The following is a 23,348-nucleotide window of genomic DNA, read 5'->3' on the forward strand; positions in this document are numbered from 1 at the left end:
AGTAATGTTGGAAACAAGAAAATAAAGGTGTTTTTAAGTACTTGAACTGACCGAAATGCCTCCTGGGTTCATCCTGCAATCATTCTGCAACCAAACTATTTGATAGCACGGCTGGCTGTTGCTAACTTCTTAGCATGGATTTAGAACAGAGAGCTGTTTTCGATTACATTTAGTATCCACTTTGTCCTATCATCGGACCTTGATGCGAGAATTTTTTTTACGTCTACGAATCGAATTCTCGTTCACTCCATAGCGCTCGCTGCTGGCATCCCCGAGCTACACAACGAACTGGTCATCATTATTCTACACGAAATAGCATGAAAAATGAACTTCCGGCGAAGTGGATTGAACAGCGAGGCGTCTGTGCCGCTGCTAACAATCCTAGATTGAAAGAAGGCGAAAAACTCCTGGCAGCGTTCAGGATGGATCTGCAAGGAGGCGACTAAATCAAGTTTGAGAGACAAGCGTTGGTTAAGATGAAAGTGGCTGCCCTAATTTACAGTAATATCCGGCGGTTTTAGATGCCTTCAGGTATAAAGAGTAGACACAAATGTGGCACTCTTAAATCCCAAGAAAGACAGATTTTCTAGGGTAGAAGTTCTTTAGGTGTCGGAGTTCGTGTCCCTCCACCCATCGCAGAAAACAGCTGTTGGTGGCATGAACGATACCGCGTGGCGACCTCAACGATATGCAGCAAGGAGCACATGAACTGAAGTTTTCGGTTGCCGCAGTCAGAGAGCAATTAAGCATATCTATAACGTGCTTAGACCCCGTAAGTTCATGTTGTACCGTTGCGTGGCGAACAGAATGGTGGCGCGCCTCTATTTTACGAATACTACGTCTCTTCCGCAGCATGATTCCTTAGGGAGGAGAAATTACACGAGATTCCTTAGGGAGGAGAAATTACACGAGGCCCATAGGTTGGTCAGTGCTCGTTAGGAAAATGCAAGCACAGCACAGTCCTACTGCCGAAAGAATAAACATCCTCCTTGGCGGCTAAATGCAATGCAAATGGTTTAATTTGCCTGAGTTGACTATGTGCAGAATTTTTTCACTGCACAGAAAAAAATTCAATAGTTTTAAGAATTTTTTATGTATCCTTTCTTTAAACCAAAACATCCATGAGCAAATAAGGGGGAGGACAGGCAACGAAGGTGAGTATCTTTTTACGCAGAATTCACTATGCGCATACGAAAAACGTCGCACGAATTCTCGTGTCAAAAAAGGTTTCATTTGAAACAGGAATCGAAGTGATAATCTAGCTCGTCGGCAGTTTTGCTTTGTTTTCATTGGCGTGATATTATTTTTTTCTTGCGTTTCGCTCAGTGCTGATTTTGTCGCCGTCCCTTCAACATGCATCCTGATTCTGCTTTTTTTATTTCCTTTTAGTTGTGCCTTTACAAATCTGCAAAGCTGATGAGATATGAATTCCGTTTCGATTCCCATTGATCAACCAGTTTGTAGTCGGTGCCTATGTGAACGCTGTGCTTTTTTTTCGTCGTGCACACATCTGTTTCCAGTGTTCTTTAGCGAACAGTTTGTACTCAGGTCTCGATGTGCGATAAGTAAATGAAATCATAGCACATAGCGTTCCTTAGTGTAGGTGTTGGAAAACATTGATTAATGGCGATTTTCAGGGGAGAGGGGCTGGCTTTAAGGGCCAGCCCCTTACAAATTCTAGGAGGAGTCCCTAGTCCGGATCACCTGTGACTTCCGCCGCAGCTCGGGCCCTAGCCAGGATAGCTCGTTGGCTATCTAAGGTAGAACAGCCGATCAGGAAGGCCTTCCAGCTCTCTCGGGTAGGTGAGGGGAAAGGGGGGTGCAAGTGGAATCAGCGGGCATGCCCGCACCATGTGGTACACGTCTGAGAACGCGCACACACTATGCGAGCACTCCCCGTTAAAGGCCGGATTACAATATTATAGATGCGAGCAACGGGATCGCCCGGACACACGTTTTGTCATCTGGACCATAGCATATGCGAGACCAGAGGGAAAGGAGACAGCAGACTCGTCAGCCCGCGGGCTCAACTGCCGGGCATCGCCACGACACTCGCAGCCAGATGTATCAGAACTTAATGCTGCTAACACTTACGAAGACATTATTCAATTATATCAAACCCACCTTAGCAGCTTTCATCACCCTGCGAAAGGGCGAACCAAAAGCGAGGAGCGTTGGCTCCTTCGCTTGCAATACCAACACGGTACTATGCCCGGCAGTGGGCCCGTACAGTGCTGGGAGGCAGAAGCCTATCGACGGCAGCGGGAGTCTCGTGGTCTTGTATTGTCTGTGCGTGTCATATATCCCTGGCTAAGAGAAACATTGGAGCAGTCTTCTTTCCTTGCTCGCCGCTGTTGACGTTTGGTCTTGTCCACGGAGCACAACATGCATGGTGCCGGTTGGCGTCCGAGGAATGGCGCCGCGGCCACGGCACATACAGACCACACTCCACTTTCCAGAGTGAGACCTGCTAATCGGCGCCTCATCCGTTGCCCTTGATTTGGGTTTTACTCGCAATTCGCTCAAGCGTCGCTCCTTTCAGAGGCGCCACCATTTCCCCCATCAGGAAGTGCTTTTTGTCGTGTCTCGTTCGTTTTGCGTGCACGTGTGCCTCCACTACGTTTTTGAGGCCGTTTTTCATGCCTCCAATGAATCAGCTGTGGATTATTTTACTACAGACAGCCTCAAGCGTCCATGTGGAGTGATATCACCGCAAGAGAAGGTGTATTTCTGCGTTGAACTCTGCAAATCGAGAGGATGCTCACCAAAGCCTATCTCACTCGACGAGTTTCCTGCTGTTAACGTGCGAAACTAGTGGGCGAAAAGAATTTCTGGACAAGCCGAAGTTATGGTATGCAAGCACCAGTTATCTCCATTAGGTTGCAAAAGAAAAAAATATTTCACAAACTTTTGAACTACCGATTGTAAGCTACCAAGGTTTAAGTAGCGCGAATATAAGTAAAGACAAAGATGGATACCGCTACTACTGACTATCAATCGGCATTATTTTTCAGATACTCGAAGATTGCGATGTTCATTATAGAGCATAAACACGAAACAGTGAAAAGGGAAGTGAACAACTAGGTATGATGGTGACAAACGGTACCTAGTGAGAGTGGTCGCTAATATCTGGATAAGGCAGGTAAAACAGAAACGACAGTAATAAACAGCGACAACGCAAGCAAAAAAAAAACAGGCAAAATGTGTGTACAAGTGACCAGAAAGAGCCAATTCGCTGCATGGCCTGAATAAGAACTTTAAAGAACGGCGCTGCAAAAACACGGGCAGAGAAGCCGCACGACGACACAAGCGTTCGTGTCGTCGTACTCCTTTGTGTTTTCGTAGCGCTGTTTTGTTAAGATGTGTTACCAACAATCCCGCTCTTCAGTCTTCTGATTCATAGAACTCTTGATCAAGAAGTGCGATTTCTTTCGGAAATATGGTGACAGGCGGCTCGGTCGCACAGGCTTTTTTCTCTAGGATGATGAAGTCATCCCGAATCTTTCATTCACTACGGTCATAATATTTTTGATACCCGTTAACAGGGAGATCAACCTTTACAACGGCCGCGGAGAATAGCAAAGTCAAAACTTCTTGCAACTTCCAGTGAACTGGCGCGATCATTCGCCCTCTCCACTTTCACCCTGTCCACAACAATTTTCGGTTTGTCCTACATATGACTTGCCCCAAGGCAGGGGCATTTTAAATATCCTTTGTCTTGCATCGTGCGAACAGATACTTGTCTTCTATGTCGCACGCTGTACCTTGAGTCTTGTCAGCGTTAACCTGCTTACTTATGGTTCCCTGCCTGCTAGGTGCAGAAAACAATCGCCATACTCTGTACTCTGACCCTTCCTGTGAACCACTCGGAAAGTGCCTGATGTGCAAAAAGTCATTTTTATTGTTCAATTTTGCCTCTGATCCGAGAGAAAAGCAGGCGAAACTGATGATCGTCGGGGCCAATCCAAATTGGCGCAAGTATCTCAATGATTATCACGATTGTAGCATGCATGAAATAAAACACGTCGGGCAAACATTTCGCGAGCTTTGCCGTAGTTTAATAACAATTTTTCTTGCCGTATCTTTCGTTTTCAGGGATCAACAATCGTGCTAACGCGCCCGAATTTAACAAGCGAACATAAGCATGCAACAAGTGCGCTAAGGGCGTGTTTCGCTTTAAACTCGCGGCAATTAGCGCGGCTTCACCTTCGCACGCTTCTACTGACCAACAAAATACAATAGTTCGCCAAGCTTAGAATCTATGTGAAAAAAATGCAAAGCGAAGAACCGGCAATGCGAACCAGAGGATCACATCCACGCCCATCCGTAAAGCCGCCCTGAAATATTGCTTACAAATGCAAGAACTACCACTCAGAAAATATTTGAGCTGCTAACTGTATAGCATATCTTGCTTATGTGCACGTTACGACTTAGCGGCACGTGCTTTAACAGAACCATGGTTCTAGACTGCTTTGAAAGCCGCTCATCAGCCCAAGCGCACCATCGGAGGATTCAAAGTTGAAAGTTGGGGGAAGGAAATGTGGCGCCCCTTGTTGCGGCGCGCCTATTGGGCGGGATATTACCGAGATGACCTCTTCAGAACATGCAGCCAGTCGTGCCACGATTAATTCAATAAATCAGCCAAATAGTCACTTTGTCGACTAACATGCCTTCGTTTTCCCCTTATTTGCTCTCTGCGTGTCGCTTTCATCAGCGAAATATGAGCTATGTTCAAAAAGCGTTGGTTTGAAGCGATGCTGAAACCCACATTTAAACAAAATCTTATTGAAGCACAGAATGTGTTTCCAGCTCAAGTTTCATTTTATCTTTTCCGTCTCCATCTTACAGGCTATTCATCTGCACGCATGTATAAGGAAGCTGTAACAGTGTAATAAACAGTTTTTCGCCGTAAATTTAACGATCGTGCTTTTGGAAAGTGTTGGATTTCCTGGAAAGAGACTTGCCACAATCACTCTTATCTGCACGCCTTATTTATTCAAGGAACGTAACATGCTGCTGCCTTTAGAATTGGGTGATGAACGAAGTACCTCCAGAAGCACTTCGTCAGACGCCTGCAAGCAATGGTGCAATTATGAGTCAGCAGCAAGTAGAAAAACAAATGCAAACCTAACGTACAGTATGATATGCTGAAGAGGTTCTTGGCATTCACGTGTATAGGCCGCTTTTATTTAACGATATACGTTCAGAAAGAGATTAGACCAGTTTGACCATATATGTAAGAAAGCGAGGAACGCGGAGGTTGTTTAGTAAAATATTTCGCGTTGCTTATTCAAGCAGATTAGCTATGGCAGCCTCATTTAATGACCCCAGACCAGATTCATTTACGGCCACGTGTGTTTAGATAACTCACGCCACTATGTATTACATATTTACTTCCGCATAATATTAAAACAGCGCTAAGCAACAAGGACGATGAAAGAAGGGAACACACAAAAAGGCGCTTTGTGTGTGTTCCCTTCTTTATTCGTCCTTGTTGCTTAGCGCGGTTTTAATATTGCGGAGCATTTCCAACTCGGCCAATGTGCCGTTCTTTTACTTCCGCAGCCGACGCCCGGAGGTACTTTGCGATCTGTCCAGAACATGCTGGACTCGGCGATTATATCTGCACTGTTTCCTCATATCTCGACATAGGGCCCGCGTCACGCGCATCGCCAGTTGATGCTGTCAGCTTACATAAACAATATAGCGTTTGTAACACATGCCGTGAGTACATCGGGTTACGTACATTGCTTTACGTGCTGGATGTATGTACGATGCGAACGTTTCTATCCGCTAGCAGTGAGCTCCGGTCGAATGTTTGCGAAAACTTTCGCTCGCTCTCAGCTAATTTCACGCGTGAAATAGTTTATTTCATAAACACTAGCGTAGTGACATGTTAGAACTGGTACTCCTGTCGTACTTTTCACTAAGTCATGCAGAAAAGCCGTTGTGTAGCAAGCTATTTCATGCTAGTGATTAAAATAAAGTATTACATTAACGGCCACGATCGCTCAGTGGTTTCGCCGTTATACTACTGTTCCGATCAGTTGTCTCCGGATCGAATTTCCGCCGCGGTGGCAGCATTTTTACCGGCTCTAAATGAAAAAAAAAAGACCTCTGGACTAATTTCAGCAAGAATATTGAAACCTAGGAGTCAGTAGTCATTTTTCATGTGTCGCTTTCATTAATTGTAATAAAGAAATAAACTCCATAGGCCAAATTATTACATTAACATTCCTAATCGTGTTTTAACGCCTGCCTAGCGAAAATTCACTTACATATAGGAATCGGTGGACACGGACCCCTGATGCACACGACTCGCTCATAAATACAGCGCTCTCCTCGGCGGCAAAAGACTTTCTGAAAACGAAACAAGAAAAAAGAACGATGTGAAACAATTTTTTCACGCTGTAATTACCAATATCAAAAATTTCCCCAGCAAATCCTCAGAGTGGCCCTCTACCTACACCTGCAACTGCTTTCTGCCAGTGGCTGTGATAAGGTACACACAAAAAAAAACTTTCAAATGCTAAAAATTAGCACCTCTCGATAGGCTGAGCTTAATTGTTGAAATCTTTAATATGCGTTTACTTTTTTTTCAATGCAGCACGGTTTGTTCTAGTGTAGCTTTTGTGGATGTGGAAACACTGGTTCCACCTGTCTTCTGAAGCAGTCAACGGTTTGCTTCTGAACTCCACTGTGAACCCCGCAGTTGCTGGCGGCGCTTTGAGAGAAATTTGATATCACTCACCCTATGCACGCACATCATGAAACAAACATTCATAACTGTCTTGCATAAAGGTACAGGCAAAGACCACAGGTTTATTTGCAAGGTATAAGGACTGCATCATGAATCTAACATTAACGCGATGGCCACAACATATGACCATTAACGCACATGTTAGCCGGTCGTGAACAGAATAAGTCTCTCAGTGTAGCGAAAGGTTCAAGGAACGCCACTCATGTCCTTCAGAAGGGGAATACTGCCACAGGTACTTGAGTCGCTTTTGGAGATACCTGTTCGGTGGTTGGCCGCTAATTTTCTTAATGTAATATGTCCGATAGAGAAAAGATAAAATATACGCGAAAAAACCAAGTAGGCGACAGTTTTTATTCTGGCAAGTCACCACTATTACTGTTCCCGTTTCCTTAAAATTTGTGGTGGCAGCTGTTCATTAGTGAGAATTTGCCACGTGGTTTTTACCTGCTTGTGTTTATTACTCTTGTTATATTATCACCGAATTTGTTCTGGCGGAAAAAAATACAAATACTTACGATGAGTTGTTTAACTCCATATATTACGAAGCGGTAGGCTTTCGACGCACAGTAGCCTATTTTTGTGTTAATAATTGATTACAGTGAAACCCACTTACTGCAGCTGCAGTTTTCGCGACCGCTCTTTTATTACAAATGACGGCTGTGCTACCGCCGAAACACGCTTTTGGGCAATGAGACTGCGTTTCAGATACAATGAACAACCGTGCAGGTGTAGCTCGGTTATAAAGAACGTGGAGGCACCATAAACTCGTTCCGAAGTGGAAAAACTCGCGCTTCCTGTAAGCGTGTAATTGGAACAGAGCGTCCGAGCGCGAGTGACAACCTACCCTGTAAATAATAATGTGGGATCCAAGAACGCAATAAAAAAGCCGACATATTGCCGACTAAACGGAACAGTTTTTACAAATGCTTCCTTCGAAAACGCATGCCTTTAAAGGGGACACTGGCACTGGTGAAAGACGGGGCAAGGTCTCGCGTTAACATCCTACTGAGCGCGAGGAACAACAGCAGTGACCGGCGGTGACACTGTCATCGGCAAGTCTCGCACACTGCGATGATTTGGAAGATACGTTTTAGTAGGGTGAAGATCAAACAGAAATGCCTAGGTAACGCGTGCTGTTATCTTTTCATGTGACGAGCGTCCAACCGGTCATAAGTTCCAAGTTGTTCGCAAGGTGGCTTTGAGTTAGAACCTGACATATCGAAAAGATTCCTGCTTCATAACTGTGCAACGCTCCATGTAATGCCTTGTCTGGCTGCACCGAGAACGTTTTTCTCGCCATCAAACGCCAAGTGCAAGATACAACCACCGGATATCGGTGTCCCTTATATGGTCAGAATTGACCTCCTTCGGTGCTTCATCCAGCTCATGCTGACAGCAGTTCACACATCGGATGACGATGTTCCGGTTCGCATACTTTTGTTTGCTGCTGTGGAAATGATTAAGGTCATGTGCATTGGACTGACAGTGGAGTGCACCACGAATTGATACCGTAAAGCATGGGCCAACGAACGACTGCGAGCACTGTTGATCATCCGCGTGATTAGACGCATGGGGATTTGTAGCAACGCCCTGTTGATATCCCGATGGCCGGACATGAGTTCGCCTGAGATGACTTCGTTGGTACGTACTTTGACGTGGCCGTGAAAAATATGATACATTTACGAAGCTTTTGTACGCAATGCACGAGCGCTGCCTGTCGGCGAGAATCGGATCAAAATGACGTGCAGGGAGGCGTGCCACTGGTTGAAGTGAGCGCTTTAACCGCGGTCGTGAACAGAATAAATCTCTCAGTGTAGCGAAAGGTTCAAGGAACGCCACTCATGTCACGACGAACTGATAGCCTTTCTATCAGCTTTATCTTTTAGGTTCCACGTCCTGATGATGACAGAAACCTGGTATACATCCGAGTACGATGTGCTAAACCTGCCGGGGTATTCGAGTTTCTTCCTAAACAGGCAGAACAGACGCGGTGGTGGTGTGGCGATGCTGATTGAAAATTCCCATTCAGCAAGCATATCTCCAGCTGTTAGTATTTCGTGTGTAAACTATGAAGCCTTGTCGGTGCACTGTGGAAATAGTTTGTTCGTTGTTCTTTATCGTCCTCCAAATGGCAACGAAGGCAGCTTCTTCCAATTTATGGAAAAACTTTTAAGTTATGCGAATGAAAACAAACTGGCACTTGTTATAGGAGGTGATCTGAACATCAATATACTACAGCAAGGAAGCTCATCTAGTGAATTATTGTTGTTACTGGAATCAAATAACTTCAGAAATGTCATTACCGAACCGACACGTATTACAACAGACTCTGAGAGCCTCATTGACATGTTCATAACTCAATGCTACGTAGATACAGAGTGTGGTGTTATAGAGACTTCTCTTAGCGACCATTTACCGATATACATGTTCTGGAAAACAAACTGCAACAAAAAAACACTGGCCGCTTCAGACACTTTCTTTATACAAGATATAACCCCAAATACTCTTGACAAATTTAAGTACGAGCTTTCTACGGCAGACTGGGCACCGGTATACAATTGCAACTGCGTAAATGACGCTTACAGGAAGTTTATGTCAATTTTCACTGACACATATTCAAAGTCTTTTCCACTGAAAAGAATAAAAAAGTGCAAAAAGATACGTAAGCCATGGATTACGCGCGAGTGCCTTGAAATGATACGCAAGAAAACCCACATGTACGCCAAATTTATCAAATCTAGAAAAAAAAGAAGACCTGGTTCAGTTTAAAAAATTTAGAAATACTCTCACGAACGTTCTCCGAAATGCCAAGCGTGCGTACTTCAACAATCTGTTCGCAAGAGCTCACATTGCTGCTCATGCTGACGAATTGTGGAGCACGTTAAACCTGCTCTTAAATCGAAGTCAATCCAGCAAACCAATTCTAGAAATACAGTGCGACGGCAATACTCTCACAGGAAAGCCTCTAGCAGATGCCTTTAATTCCTATTTCGTTAACCTAGCAGATAGCAAACATAATATGTCCTACCTTCCGTACTTAAGCGCCTCCAACAAAGACAGCGTTTTCTTTTATCCAACGACATATAGTGAAATTTGCGCAGCGTTTCTCGGATTAAAAAACAGTAAAGCTAGAGACATTGACGGTCTCAAAATAAAACCATTGAAGTTCGTTTTAGAACACATTTTGTCGGTTCTTGCCCACATTTTTAACCTGTCCATGACATCCGGCATATTTCCAGAAGACATGAAGCGTGCAAAGGTCGTAGTGATATACAAATCAGGTGATAAGAACAACTTTTCAAATTATAGGCCAATTTCGGTCCTCCCTGCCTTTTCCAAAGGACTAGAAAAAATTATTTGCACTAGAATGAATTCCTTTTGCGAAAAACACAGTTTATTATCCCCATGCCAGTTTGGTTTTCGAAAAGGAATGTCGACCGAACTTGCTTTATTAACACAAAAGGAAATCATAAAATCTTTAGAAGCAAAGGAGCTAATTATTGGTATTTTTGTAGACTTCTCAAAAGCCTTTGACTCTTTGAATCACGAAACACTTTTAGCGAAACTAGAACACTATGGTTTTCGGGGAGTATCAATAAATCTCCTGAAATCTTATCTCACAAACAGGCAACAATCCGTCGTAATAAATGAGGACTATTCTACTCCGAAATTCCTGAAAGCCGGTGTTCCACAAGGTAGTGTCTTAGGACCTGTGTTATTCAATTTATATATAAATGATATTGTAAACATCACAGACCATGCTTCCTTCATTACCTATGCGGACGACACGAGCGTATTTATAAAGTCTGACAGCCTTGACGATCTTCATGATGCAACCAATGCCACCCTTGAGGCGTTACACCATTGGAGCCAAGCAAACTCACTGCATATAAACACTAAAAAGACTAAGGCAATCCTTTTTACTGTGGCCCAAAAACGCATAAGTTGCAGATTTGACCTCTATATCGGGTCAGACAAGATTGCACTTGTACCAGAGACTAAGGTGCTCGGTGTCACATTTAATGAACATTTGGTATGGAACTCGCATGTGAACTATGTCCTTGCTAATTTGGCGAAAGTAGTTTGAGTACTGTGTAACTGCCGTCATGTCTTACCTGCAAGGCTTAAACTTCAGGTATATAATTGCCTTTTTTCATCCCAAATAGACTACTGCTCTTTAGTTTGGAGTACAACATCAAAGGTAAATATTAATAGAATCTACATATTACAGAAAAAAGCTCTCCGGCAAATTGCGGGAGTTTCTTGGGACGCACCATCAATGCCTCTTTTTCAAGCGTACAACGTTTTACCGTTCAGTAACTTCTACAGCTACCGACTGATAACGCGATATAAGACATGCCTGAAATTCAATAATAAGGCATATCTATCACTGCTTATTCTGAAACGGCCTCCTGACGTGCAATATTCTCTTCGGAACCAGGAATCATGGTTGGTTCCGTTTTCTAGGACGAGTCAGGGGTGGAACAGCATTGAAAATCGTATAAGCAGGCTTCTAAATGAGTTAATCTCAAAAAATGTAAATGTATACAGCATGAAACCGGCCGAACTTAAGACGTATCTGTTGAATTTTTAATAAATGTGTCTGCAACTGATCACTCCTCAAGGTCAAAACAACTGAATCTTTGTAGTAGTTCTTTTGTGTACCTAATTTCGTTTTGATTGTGGTAATTATGTCATGTTATTTCAGTCCTTAGTGATGCTTTTTGTTGCACTGTACGCCAGCAATTTGTAAGGCCGCAGGGGCCCTGTCAAGCTGTCTTCTGACAAGCTTTTTTGTCCCTGTGCCCTGCATTTCTTTGTATGAAGTGCAAATAAACCTTTGATTTGATAGCTATAGCCTGGCATTAAACCAACTGATATATTGGCACTTTAGTCATGGGCGAGGAACAAAGTTATGAGCGCTCTTGAAGGCTTGGAAAGCGCAATAATATGGTAGCCTATAAGGAAGCTGAGGCGCATCACAACCTTTTATAAAAAATAAACGCCAGCTTCGTTACGCTTCGTATTTTTGGAGTTTTAATGAGAAGACCGCTTGACACGAACGCGGTCCACGCGACCTTCAGGTTTGTTATAAGTGGGTTAAACAATATACAGAAATATTTTTCAGAGAAATTTAAGAAGTTAGCGCAGTGGTACAGTCATGAATATAGCCCTGCATTCTTCCGTTGAATCGACAGTGTCAGCCAGAAAACCTTAATTGCTTACTTAAATTATTTAACTTCAATGAATGCACTTCATTGGTCGCCACCTATTAACAATAGCGTATAACAAGAGGAATCAAAATAATTTACTTACGCCGCACCTGCGTCTCACACCAGGCCGTAGAAATCCTCCCTCGAAATCTTGGCCTTCTGCTAGCACAGCTGTAAAGGAATTATAATCGCTTGATATTAGGCTCTATTTACAGAGCATGCACTTTTTTTAAAGCCGTTCTCGTATCGACAATGCGATCTGTGGATCTGTGTTCCCACTGCTTTATCGACAAGGGACATGCACTGAATCTTTCTTTTAAAGCTGGCACCGGAACGAAGCCGGAAAAATACCTTTGCTCGTTCAAGCTGTCAGACTAAAACGCTTTCAAGTCTGCTGTTAGCGCGAATAATTTCTCCGTTACACCTTATTTAAACCTGTTCATGTATACAAAAATTTTCGGCTGCTGCGGTAGCTCAGGTTATGACGCTCGGCTGCTGACCCGAAGGACGTGGGTTTGATCGCGATGGCGGCGGTCGGATTTCGATGGAGGCAAAATTCTAGAGGCTTGCCTACTGTGTGATGTCAGTGCACGTGTAGGAACTCCAGGTAGTCGAAATTTTTGGAGCCCTTCACTAAGGCGTCCCTCACAGCTCAAGTTGCTTTGAGACGTTAAATCCCCCAAAACAAACAAAATTTATTTTTATTTTCTGTTGCCTAATGACATTGGTTGTCTGATGCATCGTGCATTGTTTTCTTCAGTTCGGTCGTTTCCAAGCAGGCCGCGTATTGTTTGTTCTTGGATATTTTCGGTTAGTATGAAATACCCTTCGTAGGTGTAGTACTTCCTTTTCTATTATTTTTTTCTGTATACGGAACTGGTATCATCTGAACGCTGCTGAGGCGGAGAGACTACAGCAGCACTCATGATTAAAGTCGCTTTATCGGCTTTTTTGAGGCAACTTTTTTCTGCTGCCGATTATAATAATTTTTTAACATCTTTTGTTGCCGCCTTTCTAAATCGCCTTGAACTCGCTGTAGGGTTCTGTTAGAGGCGGCGTTTTATTTGTAATTCATGTTTCAGGTGCTGCTAATGGCCGCTCCTAAGCGTTCACACCTCTGGGACCCTGCGGGCATTTCACTACACAATACTAACCAGCAAGGAAGATAGCATAGTAGCCGATGTGGAGAATAATCCCGTTCTTTTTTTTTTCATATGTATGCCCTCTTGTACCTTGCATTTCAAACAGCAGTACATAAAGGAGCAAAATTCTGGGACAGCTGAGCTTGTTGCATGACTTTAAAGGCGTCGCACAGGCGACAGCTAACACAAACAAAGGATTCGCGCTATTTTTAACTGTGGTCTTATTCTTAATTATTTTTTGAACACAGTCACTAACAGGTTTATGTGTTATAGCATAACACGCAAAAAAGCAGAAACCAAACCTTGAACCTGTTTGTGCCTTTCTGTCATTGGAGGGAAGGAACAAGCTTGTACAGAAACCCACACGAACTACGTTCTATAACAAAGTCCAGGTATCACACACACGACCTGTTTCCCAATTTTAGATTAGTTACGCTTCCAAAAATTCCCGAAGAATTGAATACTTGCTTCTACAAGCTGTATCGCTTTATTATAGCGGCTGGCTAGGCGATGAGCGCGCAAACTCATTCCTTCTTACTTGCGAATTGATCGGTCATGTTATCTTGCCTGTCAAGACACAATAGCTCATGTCAGCGTCAATTCACATAAAACAGCAACGTTGCCAGCGACAATGAGACGGGCGTGTATTTTCGGAGACCTTTGTTGCGGATGGGCCTTGGCTCATGCGCTCCATATGCAAAAGCACAAGCATACAGCAATGGCACTTCCTCCTGGTCACCATAATGTCACTTGCGGAAAATTCTCTGCACGTTTTACGGCGCTCTGTACACGTATGGTAACACACCATGCTGGCCAATTTTCCGAGCAGCCACTACCTTTCTGCTTCTCGACAGCCTATTGGGAAACGTTAGTAAAGAGTGATGAGCAGTGCGATGAAACCCTGTCGCAAAATTTCACATGTAAGAGCTGACTGCTTACTGAAAGCGCATGAGCTCTGATAAACAGGTTGAAGATAATGATTTGCAACTGGTCCTTGCATTGTTTTCAAACGCGCTGGATCGTACTTGTGGCGCAGATGTGCCTCAATGGCTAATTGGGGCATATGTCTACAAGTTTCGTGCGGTCGCAACTTGACAAAGGAAATGTGTACTTATGAAGACACAGGCGCTTACTGCAACTGGCCGAATTATTGGAAAAAGAAAAATTTTGTGAAAAACTTGGGAAAAATAGAAAAACCAAACAGAATTCGTGCTCTACTATGTCGAGCGATTTCCAGACCAGCCTGTGTCGTGTTAAGTATTACTTTATGAACAAGGGAGCCGTAGCGCTCCTGAAACGTCATTTCCTTTTTCGATCATCAAACATTATTCCTGAGCGCATGGTATGCCGTCAAACTATCGACTACATTAAGCATCCCTTTCTTTTGTCCCTTTGTCGTTGGGCTAAACATGTAGAAGACATATGCGTGCCATCATACAATCGAGGTATGTGTGCGTTCATGGCTATGTGCAAACCGTCCTTTAGGCGAGACAAGCGCTAACCCCACTCGCGAACAGCATTACATTTGGAAACATTTTCTCGTAAAATCAACCTAAAAAATACAACGTTCCAATGCAACCGCTGTGTATTGTAGCCTTTCGGATTGGTAGGTACGTTACACCAGCACATCCGCTAAATTATTGCAGTAGACCAGGAAGGTGCGTTCACAGAACTGGAAAGAATCCTAAAATCATGCACGCCTCTGTAGCGGTCTTTGAGCAGTTTTCCTTCTTAAGATCGAGTATTCTCTTGCTTTTATAACTTCTGTGCCGAGTACGAGCACTTATTCATTGCAAATGCGAGCATTCGGGCAGCACTTACCTGCAGACAGCAGGATCACAGCGAGTACCAGCGCAATGTTCTTCATGGCTTCCTTTCTGTCACCAAACTGAAGAAGCACGGTGCGGATCGACGAGCTTTTATCGCACGCTTCCAGTGTTGCCACACCGTATCTGCCACACGATCGGCAACGCCCACAGAGCCTCACGTGTCCGATACAAGAGATGCAGAAAAGCACAGCGTGAGAATCTTGGGATGTTTCGAGTGTTTCTTTTTTTTTTACTTGCACGTACGTACCACAAGTTAAGCGCCAAAGCACGTATCACGGTTTTTCCATGGTAGTGGCCTCACTTAATAAGAAATGTGCACGTGTTATGGTATGGCCGATGTATTGACATACGATGTCATTGAACACCTCGAATGCAACAGACGCACGGCAGGTGTTAAGCGACCACGTGCAAGGTATGCTTTGAAGTGTAGCTACTCCGCCCCAAATGTTGCAGCAGGCTTTCAGTTTTAAACGGTGAGTGTGCTTTTCTTTTTTATTATAGCCCCGCCCCTTCGTGAGAATTCTTTGCATACACAGCAAGCGTTATTTTTGTTTTCCATTCCCTTTGTTCAATTTCGTGTACCAACAACCACTTTCTTGCCCTGCGCCCGACCGGCCCTCAATCCCCCTATGTGTTTCTTGGGGTACAGATTCCGGCTCATGTGCCACGGGAAGCAATATGACCACTTTCATAAAACGCCGTGTCTCAAACTTTGTCCTGAACAAGTTTGAAAAAAGGAAAGCGCACATCCTGAAAGGTCCAGTTGTTATTTCATTGGAAGCACATAGAAATCAGAACGAAAGAACGCATTGCATTCACGAATCTGGCTAGAGATGGAGTATTGCAATGTGAGAGTGTCCTTCGGTAGACACCCTACTGATGATGCGTCGACGTGCAGTGCGAAGATGTCACTGCAATACGGAGAGAGCCCCATTACTGCTAAAGGAAGTCTGGTCGCTGCAGGGAAGCAACATATGCGCAGCTACTTATCGATCCTCAGGACGCTACATGCCAAGATCTATTGCGCCACAGCTGTTCGTGGTCATTATTCGCGCTCCTTTACAAAGCGCCAAATCTATCAATACGTGTCACCCGCCCAGAAAAATTGGTAGGCTTGACGCGTTAACCCAGTACAGTTTGTCTCCTATCTCGTATGAATCGTGCTGGGCGCAGTTGTCGATGTCTGATTCTAAATGGATTCGAAAGGTCGGCATTGGATTTTTTCTGCGCTTTAGAAGCAAACATCGGATGACAGGGGCCTGTCTGGGTGAACGACGCGCTATTGATAGATGTATGGGTCCGGAACCTAGTATCGCATTTATTTGCTGAAAAGATTTTTATGATGTTGAATGTTAATGGCGCAAGGGCAGCATTGGCGAGAGAGCGATATTGCATAAGGTATTTTTAATTGCTCAATGCGTGGTCAAAGACCTATTTTTGAAGCATTTCATCCCAGACAAGCAGAGTAGCAGGCCGAAGGAAGGTTCTACGATTAGTATGTTTCTGAATGAATTGAACCGTTTTCTTCAAAGGCATATGAATGAAAAAAGACTTCTTTTGGTTGGGGACCTTAATGATGATGCTCTACAGGAATCTAGGACAGGAGAGGCTGATTACTTGAATTTATTAGCGGAATATGGACTCATAAATGTAACAAATGTCTACACCAGGGAAATGTTTTTAGGACAGAGAACCATGAGAGCTTGCATTGACCACATTGTGTTTAGGTTGGCAAAACAACCATATTCTCACGACGTGGTGACTGCAGTCCTGGGAGCAGCAAGGCTGCTGAAATTGTGCTTAAGGAGCTCTTTATTTGGGCTGATTTGCGCCCACAATGCACAGAATCACTAGGCGGTGGCGTAGCAACTTGCGTGCTCGGCGGTCGTCGAACGGAATGCCCGCCGCTGTCGGCTATGCTTAATTTCAAGCTGATAGCGAACTTTCGAGATAAAGAGTGCCAAGTTACTAGAACATTCTGGAACAACGTGGATTCAGCATTGCCCGGATGCGATCAATCGAGATAATTTTGGTCCCATCTTGCATCGCAAACAAAGCGATAAAGCGGCGTGTTCGTAGATTTGAAGAATGAAGAAACACTGCAAAGATTTGCGGCAATATAGGTCTGGTGTGATAAGTCTATAATTAGCTGACCATTACTTTATAGCAGGCGTGATATTCTCAGAATTAAATTAACGATGTAGAGGCAAGCCGCGCAAAACTCTCATTTAGATAATAAAAAAGTTGATGCAATAATCAAGAATACTAATTGGAGATCTCTGTTAGCTGTTGACCATTTAAATGCATACAAGCAGCTAGTTGACATATTTCAAGGTATTTATCATCATGCATCTATTTGTGTCGCCCTCCGGCAAAGAAATCTGCACCATAAATGGGTGAGTCACGAAATAATGAATCTCTGCTACTTAAAAGACTAGGCTTGGCAAAGTTGCCGAAAACAACGAGAAGATGGTGAAAAAAGACGAGAGTTTCGTATATTACAAAATCTTGTCAGGGCAAAAATACAAGCTAAAAGCCGATACTTGTTACATCAATTCGCACTTTGAAATCATGACGGGAGAAAGACATGGAACATAGCAAATGAACTAATTGATAGAAAAAAGCAATCAAAAAACTTTCCAAACCAAAGCACGCAGGTGATATGTGAAAAGTTCAAAGATACACACGTACGAGCCGCTTAGAAGCTAAGAGAACGGAATGGCCGCAACTCTGACGAATACACGCCAGTACGCGCATGCGCACACATGGCCTTTTTACCACCAATATAATAACAGAGCTTTGGAACAACATGAGGCAGATGAAGCTTACAAAAACACCGGTAATTGATAAAGTACAATTTCGTGCCTTATATTTCCATTTCATTAAGCTGGAAGTTCAGATGCTAAGGATAATAAATGCCATATTTGAAACCGGCCTGATACCCCAAGCGCTAAAAATATCGACCATGATGCCTGGTTATGAAAGCGGTAGAAAAGACGACTACACGATACAGACCGATCGCAATTTCGTGCGGTTTAGTGCAAATAATAGAAAAAACATATCGCATGCGTGATGCCGTCATTTTGTGAAAGATTTCCTCTGCATAACCCAGTCCAATTTGGTTTCACAAAAAGCAAGAACACTTGGAAGAATTTGCCGATTACGTTCAAAATGTGGTCCAAAATAATCGTGTCGCTTTAGATCATTTCATGGATCTGACCGAAGCATTTGATACGTGCATCATGCCCTAATGATAAGTAAGCTAAATATCTTAGGCTTTAAAGGTCAATTAGGCAGGTTTCTCGGTAATTACTTTTTCCATTGATTACAGTGTGTTAGAATTGACAATGAGTAAAGCAGCAATACAATAATAAAAACGATGTACCGCAATACTTTTTAACATATATGTTACTCACATGGGCAGTTTACCACTGACTTCAAAAATATATAAATATGCAGATAATACCGCGAATAATTCTCTATACAATGAATTTAGAGAAAGGATGTGTTCGTTTTCAAGAAGACATACTTAAAATCGTGGACTGGCTTGGTAAAAAATGTATTTTTGTCAACCCTGAGAAAACAAAATTTTTATGCTTCAGAAATCCACATAAGCCGGTTACCCTCAGCCGACCTCTATACTTGCACACTTCTACTTGTTTGCCGTGTAAATGTGTGCCACTAAGACCTGAGTCAGTGGTTAAATATTAAGGCCTTTATTTGGACCAACACTTAACTTGGAATGACCATATCCATCCCTTTCGGGAAAGAGTTACGAAATATGGCAGATTAAAGTTACAACTTGCGTGGGAAATGTCCTCTTAGTTTAAGAATTACAATATATAAAACATTAAAGCAATATAACGCACCTTTCACCGGACGTCCACATCCTGAACGATGCCAGATTGAGTGCATAGTATGAAGTCGATTTCATTTTTAGTCTCAAAAATTATATCTTTTCCTGGCCTACTTCCTGTTCTCTCGTTTGCGGAAGAAGATATTCATGATCCGTAGATTATTGCTCTCTGCGAACTCAACTTATAACTCTCCCCTGCTATTCCTACAACCTATCCCATTTTCGCCTACGGCCTGGTCGCCAGCCTGCTTCTTTCACACCTTCGCATTCAAGTCGCCCGTCAGTACAGTGTACTGTGATTTTGTAGCGATAGCTACATTATGTTAACATTTCGAGCCTTCAGCGTGGCGGCGCCGCCACGCTGTCACGTGGTTGGTCACGTGGTGAGGAGCAGCTGTCGGTGGCGCGGCGCCGTGGCTGATCATGTGGTTGGTAACGTGGATGGTCACGTGACCAAGTTCCACTCGGCCATCTGTAGCTATCGCGTCACTCCAGGTTTAACCAAAACTAAACCATCACCGTTTTTACTTTGTTTAATGCGGATTACGCGTCTTCGTAGAAGTTTCAACTATCCGGTCATCATGGCTAAATGTCGGCGCATAGGCCTGCTCCGCCTTCAGCTTGTACCTCCTATTGAGTTTAATTACGATAGCTGCCAACCTCTCGCTAATACTATAGAACTCGTCCAAGTTGTCAGCTATATCATTATTTGTGAGGGATCCCGTATCTAGATCTTCTCTGTCCGCTAATCCATGATAGCACAGTATGTGCCCGGCCTTTAGTGCTGTATACGTCTCACCTGTCCTCCTCTAAGCCCTATGATATCCCATTTAATGCCCGCTAGTTCCTCGAGCAGCACTGCTGGCTATCATGACAGGATAAGGTTCCAGCCTTAAACGTTGCCAGGTTCGGATTCCAATGGCGGCCTGTCCGAAGCCAGAGATTCTTAGGGCCCTCTACTGCGTCACAAGTCTGACCGCCGCTTTGGTCAGTTGCTCCGCAGCCGCTGGGGACTGAGGGCCGAGGATTAATTGGTTTGTTCATGGATGGCTGTGGCCAAGCACTACACCATTGTGGCCAAATCCTGTTCTGGTGAGGGAGTGCGTTGTCGGTTCTGGTCAGTGAGATCAGGCCCCACCCCAGACCTGGATATGCACTGCCATCGACACGAGGAGTTTTTTTTTCAAGCCCAGTGTAGAATTACATCGCCTCGGGATTCGAGCCCCGGTCATCTTGCAAGGGAGTGGATGTTCTACCTCTGCGCCAAACCTCCTATACAAAGAATCATATTGAGGGCAACTATCTGCTGTCCTATCCCCCAAGCAAACTGCCTCCGCTTCCTCCGTTAAGTCCCAGAGGACTTCGCTTTCACACAACCCAGGGGATTCATCGGCGCCTACTTCTATGTATTAATCCCAGCGGTGATCCCTTCCACTTTTCTCGCAACCGGCAAAAAATTTTAACCGCCTTTTACTCTACGAGTATCTAACCTGGTAGCAGTTGCTTTTTATCTTCGTCTGACCTCCTTCCATGCGCCCGGAAACATAATTCGGGCTACAAAACTGGCGAGATGAAGCCGGGCTTACTAGCGGTTACTAGGTATTACTCCCTGTCGTTCTCATATCTTCGGCTCCAAATGGGAGCCCTGGCGAGGCTTGTCGTTTCAACCTTTTTCGCTGATTTGTGAGAACGGCGGAATTTCCCACCTGTACCCAGGCTTGATTCGTCCAACCGCACCCTCTTCCCCCTCCCCCACCCCCTCGAGGTACCGAGCTCTTCGGTATCAGAAATCAATGCGGCCCTGCTTGGTGGTACGCCCTTCTCAGCGACAGGGATGTCGCGCGGTATGTTTATTTTCTATGCTCCAGGATTTTCACCGCCTTTGGAAGCCAAATTTGAAGTTCACAGTCTGGGCACCTCCACACCTGCCCTCCCCCCCCCCCCCTCATCTGGAAACGGGCGGCATGGGATGAAGCGTGTTCCCAATTCTGCAGAGAGCACGCTTGCACTCATCTGGGGATTCGCAGCTCTTATTTAGTGGGCCCCAGCAAGCCGAACCCGTTCGTCGGCAAGCGACTGCAGGCAACGTGAAAACCGTAACTTCACTCCGTGACTTCGTCAGAAAGGGGGAAACATGAGCAGGTTGCCTTATCCACTCACGAGATAACGTTATCTTCATTGTCAAGACTGTACGCTTGCACAAGGTGGTCATGTTGGAAAAAAAGAATAGAATGGTGTGTTTAAGTACTTGAACTGATCGATATGCTTCCTGGGTTCGAACTGCAATCATTATTCAACCAAACTATTTGATAGCACAGCTGGCTGTTGCTAATTTCTTAGCACAGAATTAAAACAGAGCTGTTTTCGGTACATTTAGTATCCACTTTGTGCTATCATCGGTCCTTGATGCGAGAATTATTTTTACGTCTACGAATCGAATGCTCGTGCACTCCATAGCGCTTGCTGCTGGCATCCCCGAGCTACACAACGAACTGTTCATCATTATTCTACTGGGAATAGCATAAGAAATAAACTTGCGAGAAGTGGCTTGAGCGGGGAGGCGTCTGTGCCACTGCTAATTAACCAGACTGAAAGAAGGCGAAAAGCACTGGGGGCGGGTTGGCCCGATCCGCGAAGAAGCGACGAATTCATGTTTGAAGGACTGAAGTATTGGTTAAGATGAAAGTGGTTACCCTAATTTACAATAATATCCTGAAGGTTTTAGTAACTTCAAGTATGAAGAGTAGGCGAAAATGTAGTGTTCTCAACTCCGAAAACATATTGGACAGATTTTCTAGTTCCAGCAGTTCTTTAGACGTCGAAGATCGTGTCTCTCAAATTATCGAAGGAACATCAATCAGGATATAGAGTAAAGTTGTCGTTGCCTGAGTCAGAAACCTAGCGAACATATTTATTATGTCTTTAGGCCGCGTAAGTTTATATTGTGCCATTACATGGTGAACAGAACGGTGGCACGCCTCTATTTGACAAATATTACGTCGTCTTCGGCATATCGCGGAGAAATTACATTTGGGCCATTGGTTGGGCAGTGCAGGCCAGGAAAACATTAGCATAGCCACAATCCTACCTCCAAATATGAACATGCTTCTTGGCAGCAAAATACAGTGGAAATGGTTTAATTTGCTTGAATTGACTACGTGCATGATTTTATCACTAGAAGGAAAAAAAATTCAAGTACATGGCGAATTTCGCATTTTTGTTTGTCTACATCAACAAGTACATGAGCAAGTGCACGGGCTGGAGAGGCAGCCAAGTTTAGTAGTTTTTTGCGCATCATTAGTTGTATGCGCGCAAAGAACGTGACACACTTTATCTTGAAAAAGATGTTTCATTTGGAGTCAAATGGAAGTGGTAATCTAGCTTATCTGCAGTTTGACTTTGTTTTTATCGGATTTATGATTTCTTTCTGCGCTTTACTAAGTGCCTCCCATATGCAGTTTGATTGTTCTTCCCTTATTTTCTTTTAGCTCTGCATTTATAAACTCGGTAAAGCTCAACACGCCCGCATTCCGTTTCAATTCACACTGATAAACGAGTTTGTAGGCGGTGCCTGTGCGAACCTCGTGCTTCTTTCCATTATATACTCGTCTGTTTCCGCTATTCTTTAGACAACAGTTCGTGCTGAGATTTCGATCCACGATAAAGAACCCAAATCGTAGCCCATAGGGTTCTTTGGGCCCGTACTTTGCTGAGAGGTAAAAACCTATCGGCGGCAGCGGGAGCCTTGTGATATTGTTTTGTCTGTGCGTGTCATATATCACTGGCTGAGTGAAATATTGGGGAGTCTCCTTTCCATGCTCGCCGCTGTTGACGTTTGGCCGCGTCCACGGTGGTCTCGTCTCTCCTCCGAGCACAACATACTTGGTGCTGGTTGGCGTCAAAGGAATGGCGCTTAGTAGCGCCGATGACACGGTACATACAGATCACACTCCGCTTTTCGGGAAGCGAGCTGCTAATAGGCGCCTCATCCGCTGCCTCTGATTGGGTGCAGCTTGTCCAGTTTACTCGTAATTCGCTCGACCGGCACTCCTTTCCGCGGCGCCACCATTTCCCCCATCCCGTAGTGCGTTGCTGTCATGTCTCATTACTTTTATGCGCACGTGTGCGTCCAGTCCATCTTGGGGGCTGTTTTTCGCGATGCCAATACATGAGCTGCGGATTATTTTACTACGAAGAGCCTTAAACTTCTGTGCGGAGTGAAATAATTGGAAGCGAAGGTGTATCTCTACGTACAGCTGTGTAAATCAGACGGCGCTCTGCAAAGCCAATATCATTGCACAGATTTGCTAGGACTGAACTGTGGAACCAGTGGGCGAGAATAATTTCTACACAAACCGAAGTTATGTTATGCAAGCCACAGTTACTTCCACGAGGTTGAGAAAAGGAAAATAATTTTGAAAATTCTGGCCCTTCATATTGGAAACGATTATGGTTTAAGTAGCACGAATGACGAGAAAGGACAAAAAAGGAAACCACTATCACTGACGATCAACTGCCACTTTCAGATATTCGAAGATTCCTATAGTC

General features: G+C 44.1%; 1 long non-coding RNA gene across 3 annotated transcripts in view; it reads right to left on the bottom strand.

Moving 5' to 3' along the window:
• Positions 1–4,972: 4,972 nt before the first annotated feature.
• Positions 4,973–23,348, bottom strand: part of LOC144099254 (uncharacterized) — a 91,310-nt gene continuing 72,934 nt past the window's right edge. For 2 of the 3 annotated variants that reach the window (XR_013307361.1, XR_013307357.1), the window contains exon 4: positions 4,995–5,072. This is a non-coding gene — a long non-coding RNA (uncharacterized LOC144099254). Of the gene's footprint in view, positions 5,073–6,278; positions 6,361–12,076; positions 12,145–14,936; positions 14,984–23,348 lie in introns of those variants that run through there. The other variant, XR_013307358.1, reaches the window with a different exon arrangement.

Source organism: Amblyomma americanum, chromosome 7, assembly GCF_052857255.1.
Source record: "Amblyomma americanum isolate KBUSLIRL-KWMA chromosome 7, ASM5285725v1, whole genome shotgun sequence".
Taxonomy (NCBI): domain Eukaryota; kingdom Metazoa; phylum Arthropoda; class Arachnida; order Ixodida; family Ixodidae; genus Amblyomma; species Amblyomma americanum.